Source organism: Phyllobates terribilis, unplaced genomic scaffold (genome assembly GCF_046119375.1).
Source record: "Phyllobates terribilis strain yellow unplaced genomic scaffold, ASM4611937v1 Scaffold_7__3_contigs__length_470593459, whole genome shotgun sequence".
Lineage (NCBI taxonomy): Eukaryota > Metazoa > Chordata > Amphibia > Anura > Dendrobatidae > Phyllobates > Phyllobates terribilis.
Genome location: NW_027362767.1, coordinates 390739053 through 390752671, shown reverse-complemented (window position 1 = coordinate 390752671; position 13619 = coordinate 390739053). Strand labels below are relative to the sequence as shown.

Genomic DNA, 13619 nt, shown 5'->3' with positions numbered 1-13619 from the left:
GTCATTTGCATACATAAATCTCATTGGCTAAAGTTAATACTGTCCACACCCAGCTGAAGAGGGTAGGTGTGGTTCTAATCCTAAGGTTTCGTTTCTCCATTATGTTTAAGTCTTTAGACAAAGAAATTCCTAAGATTCTCTTATCTCAAAACACACAGACTACATTCTGGAAAGCAGGAGATGCATGTAGACTATTCAAAATTGAGTCAGGATAGATAAATAACTACTGCTCTCACATAGGCATGGCTGCTGACTAGTGATGAGCGAGCAGTAAACTGCTTGAGTGCTCAATACTCGAATCGAGCAGGTCGGACTCTCGAAACTGCACGAGTGCTCAGTACTCTAATTGAGCAGGTCGGACTCTCAGACCTGCTCGACTCGAGTACCGAGCATAATATAAGTCAATGAAGGACTCGAGCATTTTTCCGGGAGACCTGCACTCGACAGCCGGGTAGGTGGACAATGAGAGAGAGTGAGAGATCTCTATTAGTAAAGGGGGAAATTTTTTAATTTTGAATCAGTTGAGCCCTGCTCCACTGAAGCTGGAAATTCCCCTGTTGGGAGAGTAGGGACTCCTCTGTCAGCAGGACTCTTTGAAGGGTTGAAGAGATCCGGGGTATGTTCTCTCTGTCTACCATAAGAAGCTCATTTAAATCATCTAAGCCGAGCACCGCACTGAAGCCAGGTATATACATCTATGTCTATCTATCTATCTCTATCGGATGGATGGATATAGATGGATGGAACACTTGAATCATCTGAGCCGCATGCCATACTGAAGCCGGGTGTATCCATCCATCCATATCCATCCATATCAATCCATCCATATCCATTCATATCCATTCATTCATCCATATCCATCCATCCCTCCATTTCCATCCCTCCATTTCCATCCTTCCCTCTATCCATCCATATCCATCTGTGACGCCTCTTACTCAAAAAAGCCCTTTAGTTTACCCTGGGAGATGGGGGACTCGGAATCGGGTTCTGTGATGGAGAGATGGGGTGCAGCCGTGGCCCGGACCCGACCCGTGCTCAGGGCCGTCACATTAAAAAGGAGATGGTGTGGGCTCATCCGGGTTGAGTGGCTGATTTATGACTACGCCACCTGTGGCACCTGGTGAAGGCCATCAGAGCCACTGCAGTCCGCTGAGGCATGGTGTTATGGCGGCCAAAGTTCTTACTACTCCCAAGAACCAAGAACCAAGATGGCTTTTGATTAAATATAAAATTTAAAGTGTAACTAACTTGTAGGTCCTCCACCCTCACCCACTAACTGCTTCCCCTAACTCTTGGTTCCCCAGTCTCCCTGTAACCAGGGGAGCAGCACCTAGTGCATACTAGCTCCCTCTGGTGGAGAAGTGTGGTGTTCCCTGTGGCGGTCGAAGCCTCAGGGGCGCCACATTCCCCCCTGGTAAAACAGCATGTCCGCGGGCTGCAAAAGAAGTAACACCCAGGAAATTTTCTTTTTAATATAAACATGAACTATCTTACCTTTATGGGAGGCACATCTTCTTAAACGTTGCATAACAGGGTATGCAGTATAAAAATATAAAAGTATAAAATTATAAAAGTGCTAGCATTTTTCCAGAGACATTTGTGCAAATAGATGGGTTAAAGTGCAAAAGACGCAGAGTCAGTTCAGAAGTGTGAGGGACCTGTCCTAAACCCTCAACGTGGGCCCTGGGGTGGCTGCAGGACATGAAGATCCTGAGTTGGACCTCCCGGAGAGCCACCCTGACAGGTTTTTCTTCTGAGGTCTTGAGGTAGAAATATCCACGGTTTTGTTTAAAACCAATATGGAGCACCTAAAGAGATGCAAACTATTTACAAAGGAAAGAGTCTGTCTGCTGCCAGTCCGCAGGGATGCATGTCTCTAGAAACCGGGGTTTGAAAATAAGCAAAAGTAGAAAAGTCACTCATAAAACTCGTAAACGAAAACTGCAACAGCCGGGGGCTACTTTAGACCTCGGGCTCTCTCCGGGGAAAAGGCTCGTTCCTCCCGACGGAGGCTAACTGGTCCCCTGAGGCTGAGCGCGGGGTGGCGTCGCTCCCGGACACTTTGTGTACATCCAGGGCGTACCACCCTCGCACCCCCTGGTGGCAAGAAAAGGTCACTGTATCGCCCGGAGAGAGGTTCCAGCCAGGGTGTCCCTTCTTCAGACGCGGCTCGACGTCCCGCCGGCTGACAAAGACGTCGTCCTTGTACTGGGTACTTCTAATGAACCCCCACTCCGCCTCATGGTGAAAGCGGATGACTTGGCCTTCCTCTCGGTGACTGGGATGGCTGGCCTCTTCCTGACGAGCCCAGGATTTGGCAGCTTTGGCCCGTACCTCAAGGCGCTCGCAGCGCAGCTCCCGTTGATGTTGCTCCCGAGCGAGCTGGAAGATCTGATCGCTGCACCACTGGCTCCTCCTCCGCGCTTCAGCCCGGGTCTCCCGGGGGAAGCTCATCAGGTCACCCCCCTTGTTGTCCCAGGCCCACTCCTCAGCCTCGGGCCAGGTTACTGATGGTGAGGGTGGCAGGGTCAACACAGGTTGCTGCGGGTCTTCTACAGGCGCGGACCAATCCGGGTTGGAGCCGGTGGATTCCTCTGTAGTTTCAGGCACCTCTGTTTCAGGGTTAGGGCGGCATCGCATGTCCCCACTCATAGCTGCCGCTTGCAGCTCCAGATCCAAAGCCTGTTCCTAGGTGGCCGCGTGGGGTATTAAATACTCCGTCATAAGGTGCAGGATTGTTACGGTAGGCTCTGCATCCGGGGCAGGGGTAGCACACTCACCCGCCGCTGGGCCGCCCTCGACCTCTGTCACCATGTCTCCTTGTCCTGGGACCTCAACTCTTTGGCGGCGGTCCCGGATGCGCAGCAGCATCTCTTCCCGCCACGCAGCTGTCGCCGCCTCCTGGGCCTCTCTCTGTCTCCACAAGAGACCTGGAGATTCCTGCCGGAGAAATTCAAAATCTCCCGATGTGAGGATACTGCTGCCTCGCTCTCTGCCGGGTGAAGGTCCTGAACCGGGTTCAGAAGGTGCGTTGGTTTGCTCTCCAGAAGCGTCCATGTCTGCCTCTGACGAATGCCAAGCTCCGACTGTGATGGCCGCACCTTTTTGCTTTACTTCTTCCTCCTCTTTTGGGGCGGTTCCTGGGCGGAATGCTGACAGGCCCGCCTTCGTACAGCCCATCCAGTTTGACTGGTATTACCCCGCGGACAGTCTCTGATGGAAGGGGCAGTCCACATTTTTGCCGCCAAGCGGGAGCCCAGCCCACGATGTGAGGCGTTCAAAGATGGTCTTTTCACAGCATTATGGAGTCTGTTCTTCTTGGGCCGGCACCATTTTAAGTGTAAAACAACAGTTCAAGGTGTAAGGCACACAGTACCCGATAGCAATGGGTACTTCCTTTCTTTGCTGCGGGCACGTGATTCTGCCGACTACGCCAGGTTATGACGCCTCTTACTCGAAAAAGCCCTTTAGTTTACCCTGGGAGATGGGAGACTCGGAATCGGGTCCTGTGATGGAGAAATGGGGTGCAGCCGTGGCCCGGACCCGACCCGTGCTCAGGGCCGTCACATTAAAAAGGAGATGGTGTGGGCTCATCCGGGTTGAGTGGCTGATTTACGACTACGCCACCTGTGGCACCTAGTGAAGGCCACCAGCGCCGCTGCAGTCCGCTGAGGCATGGTGTTATGGCGGCCAAAGTTCTTACTTCTCCCCACAGGTGGAGCAAGGACTCAGGGCAGAGGGACAGGATGGAGGGGTGTAGTAGTAGAAGAAGACGGGCGCCGCGTCGCGCGGTGTAGTGCAGAATAAACAGTCTGGAGGCCATAGTGGTGAACTTCCAAGGCTTTACTCACTTTAGAGATGGCAGAAGGAAGGCGACTCCCTGCTCCTCGCGGAGTCCTGCAGTCACCAGGGACGGGGATCCAACAACCTCCGAATAAGTCCAGCGTTCAATCGGGACCCTACACCAGAGTGTTCCTGAACTACAGACCGAATCCTTTCCTGTCCATGTGCGTGCAAATAGGCTGGGTCTCCCTCTGAGCTCCTCTCAGAACAAGGGCACGGGTGGCAGCTCCGCTCCGTCCGATACCCGGTGGGATCCTCTGGGCCTACCGGGCTTTCCCGACCAGGACATGGAGTAGCAAGGTCGGGTGTCTGGGGCCGGTACCCCTTTTGCAGCCGGAGTCCCTCTGAATATATCAGCATGGCGAGGACAGGTGGCGTACACCACTCCATCTGCAACCTGCCTGGGATCCATTTGCTGTGGAGCCACACTCTTGAGCTCCGGGCCTTCTTGGTCCTGGTCATTGGCCGGGTTGAGACATTCCCCGTCTTCAACCTGCCCCTCGTCCCAAGGCCAGGGTACGAGGGCTGTGTCTCCCTCCCCTGCAGGTCCACACAGGATCCACGCTCAGGGTGGGAAATCACAGTGCCAGAGTATTTGACAGCACAAAGACCGCTTGACAGACAAAAGACCGTCAAAAGAACCAAGATAGCTTTTTATTAAATATGAAATTTAAAGTGTAACTAACTTGTAGGTCCTCCACCCTCACCCACTAACTGGTTCCCCTAACTCTGGGTTCCCCAGTCTCCCTGTAACCAGGGGAGCAGCACCTAGTGCATACTAGCTCCCTCTGGTGGAGAAGTGTGGTGTTGGATGCAAAACTTGGGTCACGACTATCACACTGTTCTTACCTCAGAGGAGGAACACTACACTCCATTAGAGAAGTGCAGCATTCCTGTGGCAGTCGAACCCTCAGGGGCGCCAAACATCCATCAGATAGAGATAGATATGGAGATAGATAAATAGACATAGATGTATATACCAAGCTTCAGTGTGGCGCTCAGATGATTCAAATGAGCTTCTTATTACAGAGAGAGAGAGACCGTGCCCCCAAAGCTTTAATCACAAAGAGTCAGGTTGACCAAGGAGTCCCTGCTCTCCCAGCAAGGAAATTTCCAGTTTCAATATGGCGCGAAGCTCAGCTGATTCAGAATCAAATGAGCTTATTACAGGGACCTGAGCAATCGAGCATCACACAATACTCGGCACTGCTTGATACTCGATCGAGCATCCCAATGCTTGATCAAGTATCGAGCAGTGCTGAGAAAGCTCGCCCATCACTTTCCTTTTTCCCACATTTCCTGGGGCGATGTTAAGGCCCATTACAGTTACCCAAACTTTGATTATTTTCCATGTTAGTCACTTTCCCTCTCTTATTTAGATTTAGCTAGTTATAATTAATTTTAGATTGATGATGTCATGATTCCTGCCAGCAGCTTCTTAAATTACTTTTCTTTCCAGTTTATTTTCCTTTGGTTCTAGTCCATTTCTCGCTGTTTGCACAAAGATTTTCTGCTTTGGTGTCCATATCCTGTAATGATCTAGTCTCTTCTCATGCGTTCTTTATGTTGATCATTTTGTTCCATTGCCTTTTCTAAGAATGAGCAATGAATTTGATTTTATGGGTCGGAGGGAGATTTTCCATGCCACTTTCTGTAGGTGAGATGTCGAGATCGTTGGGGTCCTCTATAGACTTCAGGGTGAATTTTTGTAGGATGATCGTGATGAAAATAAAGAGTTGTAGGCGCACCAAGCTTTCAGCAATGCATGTCCTTCTTCCTGTAATATAGACAGTGTATTAGTTAATTAAATTATCCAAACTATGAGGGCCCATAGCGTTTTTCCCACCTGGGACATTTCTGGTATATTCACATTATAAATATGAACATTTATGGCAAAATCAAATTTATTTTGTGAACAGGGGCCTGGAGAAGTGGCCATGCATGCACTGCTCTTTCCAGTCACTTGTGTGGGCATTCTCCAATTTAAATGAATGCAGAGAGTTTTGCATGCATGTAGTGGGGTTCTGTTCTCAAGATAGATCTGGATAGGCCATAAATGACCATCAGAAAGTCTGTGTTCTCCTGATGTAAAAGTCAGACAGCCTGTGAAATGTGTGGAGAATAAACCACACATTTTACTACGAACCTTGGACACTTTGGATATCTTTATTGATTACTTACCAGCAGCACATCCCATCTGCTTATACTTTTCCTAGATCTCTACATTGGAGTGTCAAGCCACCGAAGCAGCATAAGCTGGAGTTACACATTGAACCCTCTAAAAAGTTGTGCTTTCTCACAACTCGACCAGGTGAGCAGTGCCGCATCACCTAAATACACTGTTGTCTGGATACCACCCTATTTGCCCTTTTTGTCCCTCTACCTTTTCTTCATTATCTCTTAGAAAATACCATGATTCCCATGTCCAAGAGTAATAAACCTCTCTGTCTGTGTGAAATTAATTATAATAGAAGGTACAGTATGGATCTACAGCTATCAACCAAGTACATTAAAGAGGTTGTCCACTACTAGGTCAACCCTTTCTCGTTCTGAATTTTGCCACCGTGAAAATAAAATCATTTATACTTACTTCCTGTGCCGGCACCTTTCCAGCTGTGTCAGCACTCATGTTCCCGGGGCTCAAGTTCCTGTGGTTGTTGTGACACGTGAGCTCTGTGCCAAATCAGCGCTGGAGTCACTGCCCTTTCTTACGGACGAACAGGTAATCAAGAGGAGGTGAGATCTGCAGGTGGCACTCACTTCCCCTTGATTATTTATATGTCTTAAGGCAAGGACCGTGATGTCAGCGACTATTTTTGTGCATGACTCGCATAACAAAATTCTATTATTCAATGATCGTCAAGACATTTTGTGAAATTTCTGGTGCTTTTTTTTTTAAAGAAGGCAGTCATGTTTTTCCATTGCACTACTCTTGAGTCCACTATACACATTGGATTAAAGTATACCGAAATTGCCGATTTAAGTGGGGACAGGGCTATCATCTAATTTGTGGGACCGGGCAACCATCTAATTTGTATAGAGACCTCCTAAATCTCCCCTAATAGATGATGTAGAAGGAGAGAAGTTTGAATTAATACTCCCAGTCCTTTAGTTCTTTCAGGAAATCTCCAGCGCCTAACTCTTCAATGAGAACACATTAATGTTTGGCAAAGTTGAGCAGCCTAAAAAGTTATGTTTAAACACATCTATACCTAAGCCATCAGGATTAAAACTTCCAACAGGCTAAATTGTTCCAGACTAGTCATCCAGTAGAACAACAAGCGTGCCTTAATATACATGACAATTTTAAAAACTTGGTTCTACTTTTTAAATCTCAGTGTGTATTAAGTTTAGAGTTATGACATATTATGAGCCCATTTACTTCTTACATTGAGTTATGGGGTTTCCCTTGGGGATGTGGTAACCATGGAAGGTCACATCTCTGGTGGTGATCGGATTAGACCCATTGGGAAGGTATCGCTAATTCTCTGCATCTTATGCAACAAGGCATTTGTGTAGGGCATATGGTTCCTGTCATCTGCCTTAGGTGCCCTCTCTTGTCCAATCACTTGGTCAATCTCTTCATGAACTTTATCTGTAGGTCATTCAAAGAGAAAATGTAGAAAACGTCAACTTTTACTTTTCTTTGTCAAATAGTAAATATGTGAGACATACAAAAAATATAATAAAAGCTCAAATTCAATTATATACTCCCTTTATTTCGCCATACTTTGCTCCATGTTGTAATTCAAAGGGTGTGAATGTTTTCTCTCTGTGGCCAGATAGGATTTCATTTTATCTCCCCCTTCTTTCTCCATCTACTAGCTTTATCAGTCCGAAGTTTTGGCGGAAGTGGGAACCTACTGCACTTTCCATGGTCAGACCTGGTGAAGTAATATCCATAAACTTATATGCCATATGTACTATGTCTCTCTCCAGTGATAACAGGTGTACCACCTGCTAAAAAAAATAGCCACAAGCCTTCTCTCCATGCCTTCAAACATTTGAAACAGCTCTGATGGGGAACGCATCAAGCAGAGACCAGCACCCAAAACAGACATCACTTTCAGGAGAGGGGGGGGTCTCTGCATTTCTTGCTCACTGGGATATACCATAAAAGCAGTGGATGTGAAGTTCATATGTGCTACTGATTCCAAACAAGAATCCAAAGACAGGTTTTGAAGAATAGTTTTTCTCCCACAGGGATAACGGGACAGAGAGGGGCCAGAAGACCAGTGTCTGGTTTCACGCACTCCTGCACTGGTTAAAAGTACTACACCATCACATTAAACAGTGCAGTTTTTTTGTTACTAGCAGTGCAAGAGTTAATCTGTTCATTAGAAGCTCCTGCAGCTTTCCTACTTGGATTGTCTCAGCTGTTCAGCATTGGCCACTTCCCTCTGCTATATATGCTCACCTCTGGCAGTTAGGGATTGGCAGTGTTAGTTGTTACTGCCTGGTTCTGGAGTTCAAGGTGTTGTTCATGGTTGGAGGTGGCATTTAGAGATTGTTCAAGAGATTGTTGCTTGGAGTTTTGTCTGTGAGCACTTCCTCATCCTCTCCCATTTGGTTTATCCTTCCTTACCTCCTCTGAATTCCACTATGTTGTTTGGTGTGTGTATTTTGTATTTTGTATGGTTGGTATTCTCATTTTTCCCTGTCCATCTTCCCTTGTTTGTCTGGTTAGTGTGTTCCCATACACTTCACCTTCTAGCTATCCTGGGTATGGGAAGGGACAGATCAGGGTAGATATAGCAGCTTAGCAAGGCACGAGAACCCAGCACATCCACCTTCAGGAGTAATCTGGGGTACAAAGATAGGCTATGGCGCCACTAGGGCTAGGGACCTGGTTAGCTTCCAAAGTCCCAACGACATCATGACAGGTATATTGTCAGCGCGTTTCAAAGTCTAAATGACTCCTTCCTCAGGAAAATTGGGTTTCCTCCTTTCAATGCACACTGGCAATGAGGATTTAGGGGTCTGGGACGTGCAAGGAAAGTAGGGAGGCGGGCAGGAAAAATGAATGCGGGGATAGTGACAACCCCTTTAATGTTGATAAATGTAGAGTAATGCATCTAGGACGGAGTGATCCTTTTGCTGCATAAACATTAAATGGGAGTATACTAGTGACTACAAAACAGGAGAAGGACTTGAGTATTCTGGTTACAAATAACCTGAGCAGCACTACCCAATGTCAGGCAGCAGCTGCAAAAGAAAACAAGATATTAGGGTGTATAAAAAGAGATAAAATCCTGTGATCCTAACATATTGTTACCCCTCTATAAATCACTTGTAAGGCTGTATCTAGGGCTCATATGGGACCCAGTTTTGGGCTCCATATTTTAAAAAGGATATTCAGGAATTAGAGTCAGTTCAAAGGCGGGGAACTAGATTATTACAAGGGATGGAAGGACTCTCCTATGATGAGAGGTTAGAAAAGTTGTGCTTGTTTAGCTTAGGAAAATGATGCCTCAGAGGAGATATCATTTATATGTATAAATATATGTGTGGTCAGTACAAAGGACTGGCACATGACTTATTCCTTACAAAGATCATAATAAGGACCAGGGAGCACTCATTACTAGTGATGAGTGAGCACTAAAATGCTCGGGTACTCGTTGCTCGGGTCGAGCAAATTGGAATACTCCGGTGCTCGAACCGAGCAACGAGCCCAATGTAAGTCTATGGGAAATTCGAGCATTTTTCAGGCGGCTCCCCCCAGCGGTCTGCAGAGGGCCTAAAAATTGCCCAAATTGATGAGAACAGAGCTCAAATGACATGGGGACAGCATGAGGAAGACCCCTGGAAGCATTTCTGACTCCCAGGTCACTTCTGTCAACAACGTTGTCAGAGGTATTTCGCCACTTTTACGGACTCCCAATAAAACATACAAAAACTAAACCAAAATGGATTTTCCTGGGAAATATGTTAAGAAACACTCTTTCCATGACATGTACAATGTACAGTACAGACCAAAAGTTTGGACACACCTTCTTATTTAAAGATTATTCTGTACTTTCATGACTGTGAAAATTGTACATTCACACTGAAGGCATCAAAACTATGACTTAAAACATGTGGAATTATATAATTAACAAAAAAGTGTGAAACAACTGAAAATATGTCATATATTCTAGGTTCTTCAAAGTAGCCACCTTTTGCTTTGATGACTGCTTTGCACATTCTTGGCATTCTCTTGATGAGCTTTAAGAGGTAGTCACCAGAAATTGTCTTCCAACAATCTTGAAGGAATTCCCAGAGATGCTTAGCACTTGTTGGCCTTTTTGCCGTCACTCTGCGGTCCAGCTCAGCCCAAACCATCTCGATTGGGTTCAGGTCTGGTGACTGTGGAGGCCAGGTCATCTGACGTAGCACCCCATCACTCTCCCTCTTGGTCAAATAGCCCTTACACAGCCTGGAGGTGTGTTTGGGGTCATTGTCCTATTGAAAAATAAATGATGGTCCAACTAAATGCAAACCGGATGGAATAGCATGCCGCTGCAAGATGCTGTGGTAGCCATGCTGGTTCAGTATGCCTTCAATTTTGAATAAATCCCCAACAGTGTCACCAGCAAAGCACCCCGACACCATCACACATCCTCCTCCATGCTTCACGGTGGGAACCAGGCATGCAGAGTCCATCCATTCACCTTTTCTGCATCGCACAAAGACACAGTGGTTGGAACCAAAGATCTCAAATTTGGACTCAAAAGACCAAAGCACAGATTTCCACTGGTCTAATGTCCATTCCTTGTGTTCTTTAGCCCAAAAAGTCTCTTCTGCTTGTTGCCTGTCCTTAGCAGTGGTTTCTTAGCAGTAGTGTTCGAGTTCGGTTCGTCGAACATCCGTATGTTAGCCGAACTGTTCGTCGAACTGTTCGCGAACACCTTCGAACACCGTTAAAACCAATGGTAGGCAAACAAAAACACATAGAAACACATAGAAAACACCTTCAAAGGTGTCCAAAAGCTGACAAACTGCTCAGAAGACACAACTAACACATGGAAAAGTGACAAGTACATATAGTCATGCGAAAAGAAAAGAGGTGGAGGAGTAAAAGGACGGGGAGACACAGATATAGGCATGTGCCCTTCTAAAACCAAAAAAGGGCGAAGCCGAAGCGGCCAGTCCGTTCCTGCCTGTGCCACCTCCGTGTCGCCGGGTTTGTGCCAGAGCCGCGGTGGACCCTGAGGTCCAGCCCCCCTCTCCCAATACTGGTGCCTGTCCGCTGGTGGGTCGAACCCCCCTGCGGTGGGGGGGGGGGGGAGAGTAACATTTGCAGAAGAATGACCATCTTCCAGCGAAACTAAGATGTCTACTTCTTTTTGTGGACAATGTGATACGATCCCTTTCTTACGGACACGCCCATCGCTACAAATTCCAGATGAGGCACAAAAACAGCTGGTGCTTCAATGGATATCAAGTGCTCCTTCAAGTGGGCTCTCCTCCACCTCAACTTCAACATCACAAATACTCCAGTCCTCAGAGGTGTCACCCCAATCACACTTGCTTCCTCACAGCTCCCAAGTCTCCAGCTGCCCATCTGAGTATGGGGTAACACAGATGGTTGAGTCTGCACAGCTGTTTACTCATACTATAGCCTGGGAAACCGAGGTCTGCTCCAGAGCTTCTGTTAATCCAGACGAGGGAATGATCTGCACTGATGCCCAGAATCTTTATAAGTCAGATCCAGGACCAGATGAAGAAGGTTCTGAGCATAATGTAGACCCTCGTTCCCAAACTGTAACTCCTGTTGGTGGAGACAATGATGAAGACGATGATGAGACTCAAATACCTGATTGGAGCGACAACTTGACTTTTCGGTCAGGGCAGGAAGAGGTTGGCTCTGAGGATGACGGGTGTGAGAACAGACAGGGTGATTATGACGAGGTTGGAGATCCCACTTACTGTCAACCCAAAGTCAGCCAGTCGATGAGGTCAGCAAAGGAGGTGGAGTAGGATGTGACTAGCCCAGGGGATGGGGATGACTCGGTACCCGGGCCTTTGCCTGGCCTTGGGGATGTCGCGGTGGTCGGCTCCCGGTCCCGTACCCTGGGGTCACTTTTTAAAAGGGTGGATAATTGTTAATTTTATAAGAGTTCGTGACCCCACCTGTGGTATCTGGTGAGAAGCACTAGCGCTGCAGCAGTCCACTGAGGCCGGTGATAAGGCAGCTCGATGGTATAGCTCCCCAGAGGTGGAGCTAGGCCTCAGAAAAGAGTATGCAGGGGGAATGCAGGACAGGCGAGACCCAGCTGGGTCAGAGCAAGAACGGGAACGGACACGGTAGTCACTTCAGTACCTTTTACTGGTGGAAATTCAGGCACATCCCGGAGCACTGTAGGGTGAAGGGTGCATATCAGGATCCTCCCCAATGAGCGGGTGTAGGGCCTCCTGTTTCTTGCCTCTGCGTAGTAAGTTTCTGACCTGCCTGGAGCTAGGCCTAACTTTGTCTCTGTCCTGCGCTGGCTGACCTTATGGTAGGGCCTTGTCTTGGAGTTCACGCTCCCAGTATGCGGGGCCTAAGCGTCTCCTGGCTCTGTTACGTATCAGCACCTTAGCAATCCTGGGACTTGTAGTTCTCCAGGGATTCCGGTGATGCCTAACTGGGTCATAGAGATCCCGGTAAGCTCGGATCCGGTGTCCGGTAAATGCTTCGGGGTGAGCTGGTTAAGATCCTCTGCCCCTTATGTACTAACTCGCCACTCGCCTTCGGCCTACTCGGGCCCTCACTAGGCTATACACACTAACGGCAGCTTGCCATGCTTCACCGATCTTATGGCGCTGGCACACCTTAAGCTCTAACTGGGCTCCCTGAATCTAGCTAGCAGGAGCCTCGTGCTCCACTGCTGAACTATTAACTGAGTTCTCTAGACTAGACTGAGCTCCACTGCTCTTAGGCTTCTCTGCTGCAGTAACTCTTCAGAGGAACTGAACTGTCTAGCTCCACCTTCCCTATTTATATCCCTAACGGGCGCCCTATGCTGGTCTGAGGTGGAAGGTGGAGATGTGTGAATGTTTATGGGGGCCTCTTGTGGAGGATTCCATCAATGCAATCTTTTAGGATCTGTGATACCAAGCACAGCGGGGCGTCACAGATGCTATTGATGACGAGGTTAGGTTGCGCCTTCCTGGACAGAAACGGAGTACTGAAAGCACATCAACAACTGCATCTTCAACCACAACTCTGCCTCTGACCACAAGTCGTAGTGGCTCTTCAGTAGAGATGAGCGGTGTTCGACTAGAACTGTTCGCCAATCTCAAATTCGAGCTGTTTTGGGCTGTGTTCGAGTTGTTCGACGAACCCGAACGATTTGCAAAAAATTCGGCTGTTCGAGGTTATGTTCGATAACTGTTCGTGCACCAAAAGCGTGTCCTGCATGTCTGGTGCTATTTAGAGCACCAATCATGCAGGGATTGTCTGCCACTCACTGTAATGCCACAGCCATGGTGGTTGTGGCATTACAGTGATTGCCCAAATCGATGGGAACAGTGCCAACAGTGAAACATGAAAAGCCGGCAATTCAGCAGCGGCATACACCGGTACCCGACAATTTAGAACCGAAAGAATAGAGCTTCACACATAGATTAGATAGATATAAACATGTCAGCCACATATATACGAAGTACAGTGAAAGTGCTGCTTACTGTACTTGTCATTTAGCGTAAAGGATTTATCAAAAAAAATAATAGTGTTTTCATGCACCGTCTCTTTAAAAAAGCCGGCCGGCAATTCAGCAGCGGTAACCGACAATTTAGAATAGAAGGAATAGAGA

General features: G+C 47.6%; 1 pseudogene; it reads right to left on the bottom strand.

The window, feature by feature from the left end:
- Nucleotides 1-5435: 5435 nt before the first annotated feature.
- The window catches only part of LOC141155532 (cytochrome P450 2C23-like), a 68005-nt pseudogene continuing 59821 nt past the window's right edge, over nucleotides 5436-13619 (bottom strand).